Source organism: Camellia sinensis, chromosome 13 (assembly GCF_055761805.1).
Source record: "Camellia sinensis isolate YWXY chromosome 13, ASM5576180v1, whole genome shotgun sequence".
Taxonomy (NCBI): domain Eukaryota; kingdom Viridiplantae; phylum Streptophyta; class Magnoliopsida; order Ericales; family Theaceae; genus Camellia; species Camellia sinensis.
The window spans coordinates 14690443-14697500 of record NC_138973.1 but is presented as its reverse complement, the minus strand read 5'-3'; positions in this window follow the sequence as shown (position 1 = coordinate 14697500).

Here is a 7058-nt window from a genome sequence, read left to right as displayed (position 1 = left end):
AAAAAAATTAAAAATTTTAATATTTAAAAAATATATTTAACATAAGTTTGTATTTTTTTAAGTTTGTGCTTGGTTATGAGTTTTGCAAATAATTTTTGAATTGACCAACAAAACCATAAAACTCAATTCAAAAATTATTTTCAAACATTATACCCAAACACATAACTCGAAACTCTACACTGTTTTCAAAACTCTATATTTGGTTAAGACTTTATGAGTTTTGAAAAGATTTTTGAAAATTTCTAATTGGAATTGTAATTCTAAAAGAAAACCAAACATGTTTTTAAAAAAAATATTTTTTTCGGAACATGTTTGTACTCAAAACTCAATTCAAAAATTATTTTCAAAAACTCATAACTAAACACAAATTTAAAACTCAATTCAAAACTCAAAACCAAACTTTTTCCAAAACTCTATTTTAAAAGAAAAAATTAAAAAAATATATTTTATTTTTTAAAATTATTTTTAGAGTCATGATTTGAGTGTGGAGTTGTATTTTGAGTTATGAGTTTTGAAAAGAAAAAATTTATTTTGTTATAAGTTTTGAAATTTTTCGAATTTATTTTTTTAGGGTAAATATTTTATATTTTAAATATTTTTTATTTATTTTAATGTGCATTATGTTTCATACATTTATGTGTTGTATTTTTGAATATTTTAAATATTAAAATTTTTTTAAAAAATTATTTTTTATTTTAAATGTGTCATTTTTAATATAAATATTTTTGAATTATTTTATTTTATGGTTGTGTTGGTCAAAGCAAAGGGTTTTCTCGTCTTTACTTCATGGCAGTGATGTTCATCTTGAAGAAAAGGGTTTTTCGTCTTTTTGCAGGCAAAAGCAAGGGTAATATGGTCATTTTATATCAAATACTAACGTCGTTTGTGCAAAATAGACAGAATGGGGGAATCTTGACATTGTCAGGTAAAGTAGGGGAGGTTACTGTAATTATTCAAACCACAGGGGAGGTCCCTGTATTTGTCAGAAACCTCAGAGGAGGTAAATGTAATTTACCCAAAAATAAAAGAAGGTTGGATGGAGATAAATTGATAGAGAGAGAGAGAGAGATAAATCATTAGGAATTTCAAACCCACCCCCATTCACACAGATCCACACAATTGTGGAACCCAGCAGCCACACCATTCACGGAGGAGAATCCTAGAATGGAGAGATCCAGCATCAACAACAGAAAATCTGAAAACGGCGAGGAGAATGGCACTGCCACCAACGGAGACTACTCTCACGACGACAAAAAAAGTAGATCGGCTTGGAGGAGATTGCTCCAACCACCTGAGGTTTGGAAAAGCTTGGTCTTCGTTGGCAGCCATTGTAAAAGCTTGGTCTTCGCATTTGCAGCTGACCAAGTTGTTGGAGTGATGCCTATGAAGGCTGCGTCTGCGAGTAAGACGATGGAGTCTGAGGGTGTAGCTGCAGGGAAGATGGCAAGTCTTGTGGCGATTGAAGTGGCTTCTGTGGCGGTGATATTTGCTGCTGCCCAATTGACGGGACTTGTGCCAAGGACTGGTTAAAATTCTGCTGTGATGCAGATGCAAGTCCAGGAAAGACACCATCTGAAGGAGCAGATATTGGGATACATGTGTTTGAGGTTCAAGGCTGAGAGCTTGAACTAGCAGCAACAATAAGAAGATCAAGATCAAGAAGAATAATTTGTGGCAGCGGAGTGAAGGTATGTGTAGAGGTCCGGCGGGCGGCCAAGGCGAGACTACCGCCCGCCGATGAAGTAGAATGACTAGGTTGTTAACCTAGCTCTGATACCATATTAGAGTTTATGTATAGAGGAATAGAGAAAATGAATTATGTATTGATTTGTTGATTTACAATAGATACACGCACTCCTTCATATATAGGAGATGGGAAGATGCTAAAGCTATACAGACACCATCATAGGAAAGGGACAGAAAGGAAAAGCAGCCGAAAGCACAATGCCACTACTGCCACTAACTATACATGAATCTAATCTATGTATATAGATTATATATATTATCTATGTAGATATATTATATATATTAACATGTACATTGTTTTTTTTTTTTTTTGCTGAAGAAAGAGAATTTTATTAAGGGAAGAAATGGAAAATAATGCATGAATGTTGAGATTTTTGCAAATGTCTTTACGTTTTTGTATATAATATTTGAATATATACATATATGATTGTAGGTATTTTTTTTTTGTTTTTTTTTGCGACAGAAGATGGTCGCTAATACCTTGTAGGCATTTTTTAAACTCTTTTGTGACGGCAAAATAACAGTCGCTATAAGTAGGTTAGGCGGTTGCAAATAATTTGCGACTGCTGTTTTGCGGTCGCAAAAAGTATTTGCCACCCCCACATTCGCAACCCTCATTTGCCGTCGCATGGGCCGTCGCAAAAAGTCTTTTTGCGACTGTTTTTTTATTATTTGCGACGGCTTGTAGCGGTCGCAAAAAGTACTTTTTTTAGTAGTGTATCTTTGAGTAAATTGATAATAAATACATATGAGAGAAAGATTACTAGGAAGATGAGAAGAAATTTATAAGAAATTTGTATCCAATGGCGGCGTTAATAAATTTTTTTTAAAAAAAGTTATTTATACAATCTGAATATATTTAACAATAAATTTCATCTCACAAACAAATACTTCAATTAGTCTCAAGTTTTTTCTATTGATCTGTTAAGTCTTATTAGTGAAGAGTTTCTTTCCGTGTGGTCTTATTTTTTATTTTGGTAGTGTTTTGATAGACAACTATACCCTTTTATTAATGTGACAGATATGATGTCATACTCCAATGTAACAAGTATTAATGTGACATTCTAACGATGTGATACTTCAAAAAAATTAAAAATTTCTTAATATACTTTTTTTAAATGTGACAACGTGACGAGTATGATGTGACACTCTAAAACTTTTGCTCCAAAAAAAATAAACTTCTTAGCATACTTTTTCCAAATGTAACAATGTAGCGGGTATGATGTAACACTTTAAAAAAAATAAAAAGTCCTTAATGTACTTTTTTCAAACGTGACAACGTGTCGGTTATGATGTGACACTCTAAAAAAATTAAAAACTCCTTAGTGTACTTTTTCCAAACGTGACATGTGACACTCCAATGTGGCAAGCATGATGTGACACTCTCAAAAAATTAAAAACTCTTTAATGTATTTTTTTCCAAATGTGACACAATTTTTTTTTTTTATCAGTAAATGTCAATTGTTAGTTATTAGATTAGCACCTATGGGTGAAAATCTCTCCACCCTTAGCAAAGCACCTAAGTGCAAGCACTTTCATAATTCAACCCTCCTAAGGAGAATTGAACCCATGACTTCCTTGGGACTAAGCCCTCAGGAAGGCATGGTGGCCAACTAGGCTAAGCCTAGTTGGTTTTCAAATGTGACACTCTAACGTGACGGATATAGTGTAACACTAAAAAACTCTTTAGTGTACTTTTTCCAAATGTGACACTCTAATGTGGCGGACAAATGACTCATTACACATCTAAAATGACTAAATGGATCACAAGAAAAAATATGGGACTATATGGATTACAAATTCAAAATATGAAACTTATTGATCAATCTCCCTTAAATCAATGTATACTTTTTACTTTAAAATACAAAATTTATAAAAATAAATTTATGTATAAGAATGTCAAAATGTCATATTATTCTTGTTAATTTTTTTTGTATAAATTTTATATTGAAATAACAATTTTTATTATGAAGATCTATCACTAAAACACCCAATTTTGAACTCTTGCGTGGTCGATGAAAGCAATGACAAAATGGTTTCTTTCAAGATGACAAAATGAAAGCAATGACACATTAAGAAGATGACAAAATGGTTTCTTTCAAGACAGTTTTACAACCCACCTTCCTCTTTCTCAATCAATCAAAGGGAAAATTTTTGTATGTTAATAGGATATCATATGGCATTATCTTCCATCAATCACAAATATATATGTTTTTTATTGTTCTCCAAACACTCAACATAAATATAGTGAATCCTATTATTAAAGTCAATCACAATAATAAAAGGTACCACATGATGTATATCCTATCTGCATACAAAAATTACTCCAATCAAAAAAACCGAAAACCCAGAGACATTTAAATTTAAACAATCAAAGAAAAAAAAAAAACGCGTTTTCCTTATTCAACAACATATATCTTGCATCTAATGACTATTGGCAGTAATTTTATTTGAGAAAATATTAGATGAATGGCTGATCAATAAACTAACAAAAATAGTAGAAACTGTGCCTGGTGCAAGTGAGGACCGTGCCTAGTACAAGTCAGTCTTTTTGGGACCTCTGAGTTCTAGTTTCTTTCCATGAACTTTTATATAACCCTTTAACTGTGTGAAGTGGTGCTTCAGGTAAATAATAGGGGGGTAAAGAAAAGGTCTAACAACACAAATTGATAACAGAAGTTTAGTCCTATTGAAGGCTTAACTTGAGTAAAAAGCCCACATAACAATCGGCAAGTAAAGAGAGTCCGAGGATGACGACTTTTTGCTTTCACCACCAAGAAGATCACAGAGTTACCTAACTTTTCTTGGCCTTTCTTCTTCCCTTTATCCTTCAGTAGATTGATAATAATTACATATGAGTTATAAGAAATTTGTATCCAACGGCAGAGTCAAGAAAATTTAAAAAAGTTATTTATACAATTTGAATGGATCAATGTTTACTTTTAACTACAAATTAAAATATTTACAAAAACAAATTTATTTTATAAGAATGGCAGTGTTATATCATTCTTGTAAATTTTTTTGATTAAATTTTATATTTAAATAACATTTTTTTTGTTGTGATTCCCCACAAGTAAATCAATCAATGGGAATAATAACTAATGCGGAAAAATTAAATCAAAGGCAACACAAGAATTTTTACGTGGTTCCCTCAATGTGAGGTACGTCCACGGGATCGAAATCCGATTTCACTATCAACCAAATAAGTTTGAAACGATTACAAACGAGACACTAATGGTCTCACAAAACCACCCTTAGGTGAATTCCAAATAATCACAAATAAACAAAGAGGAAAGACCTCACCAAATAGATGAACCAAAATCTTCAGAACCAAAGTTGAAGAAGACCCAAAATAACGAACCAAATCAACACCTACTAACCAATGATGCACAGCAACAATGAACCATCAATTGAACTTATGCCCCCAAGAATCAATGTTTGGCTCCTGAATCTATGTGGCTGCCGTAGTGTGTCACTTGGAAAAAAAAATACACCCGAAAGTTATATTGTGAATCTAAGGTTTATTATCAAACCTTAGTTGTTTTCAAATTGGATTGGGTCTCCTCAAATATAATATATAAAAATATATTATACTAAACCAAGTCAAATTAAAACTCTTTTAATAAATCAATTGGGTCCCACACTCCAATAAGAAGGTATACCCAACATTTTTGTTATGAAGATCCATCATTAAAACACTCAATTATTTTGGTTGGTCAATGAAAGCTGAAACAATAGTTGGTAGAAAGAGAGAGAATAAATTGTGTATATATGTATTATGTGTTGGAAATGGTTATAAAATTCTGGATAAAACCAGAATTTTTTCCTAAGTTCGGTCTATTTTTTAGGTGGGCCCCGAGTGTCGATTTACTCGGGTCAAAGTGGTAACGCGTTCTATGCCGCGTTGTGATTCACGTGGTATATTTGGTTGCTCAAAACCATTACCGAGTGAATGGGAAATTGAAGCCAAAGTGTGCTCCATGGAAATGGAGTTTTGGTGGAAATTCCTTAAGGTTGTAAATTGGCTTGTCCCACATTGATTTGGTGGGAAGTTTTGAAAGGGTTTATAAGGCTTAGGGTGAGATACTTGGGGTGTGCCCCAAGGGGTACCCAAGTGTTTTAGAGGGAGAGGTTATGGGTAAAATGGGCTAGACCCATTGGACTCAAAAATCACCACACGCGCGCCGCCACCGTCCGTCCGGTCGGGTGTGGGGCTTCTAATCTTTTTGGGCCAAAAACATTTGAATTTAATTTTATTTTTTATTACCACACACGCCGCCGTCCGTCCGGTCTGTCTGATTACAAAAATCAGAAAATATTAAAACACAAATTAATTTTCTAGTTACTAAAACCAGAAAATAATTATAACAACAAAATAATTTTATGGAACAGAAATAATTTTATGGAACAAAATAATTTTCTTTCCATGAACTTTTATATAACCCTTCCCGGTTTCAAACAGAAATAAACTGTTTTGGAATTAGTGCACACCCAAACAGGGCCCTTCCCGTAATTGCTATCTATTTGAATTGTTGAATCTGTTTGAAATTCAAAACCCAACAGGTATCATACCTGTTCAATTCAAAACCAAGAGCCACATACCTGTTCAATTCAAAACCAAGGGCCACCTTCACATCTATAAATAGGATCACCCTCATTTGATATTTGGGATTCAGAAATTTCGTATTTCACCTCTGCTAATTCTATTCTTCATCTTGCTGCATTTTATTTTCGAAAGAAAGAGTGTAAACACTTAGTGTGTTCGTAAGGCAAACAATTAGTAGTGCTGCTATTGTTTGTGGTAGATCATTTCATCTTGGGAGATAGACGTCCAAATTCTGAAAGCACCGTGGAGAGGACGAATCTGTCTTAAGGACACAGTGTCAAACACTGGACTTGATCAGAAAAATAATTCGAAAAAATTAAATCAAGTAAGTTATTTAATTTACTTTCAGTGTTGTTTTTATTTGTTTATTTATTCAGATTTTAATTTTGTTTTTGTAACAAAATAAAATCTGTTTTTTATTTATATATTTTTATTTCAAGTTTGATTTTTGTAATCAAACATATTCTCTCCTTTTCTTTATTTCTTTATATTCTGGTTGTTGTTTAGTACACAACAAAATTTAATTAATTTAAATACAGTGAAGATTGCCTAACAATATGTATATCATTAGCAATGATCAGAGGCTCCTTATATAGGAGAAGATTAGAGACAATTCATGATGGACTGGAGCCGAAAGGATGCACTGCACTATCTTAAAGCAACCGAAAGGAGCATTATCTATAAGTATAAAATATATATATATGAG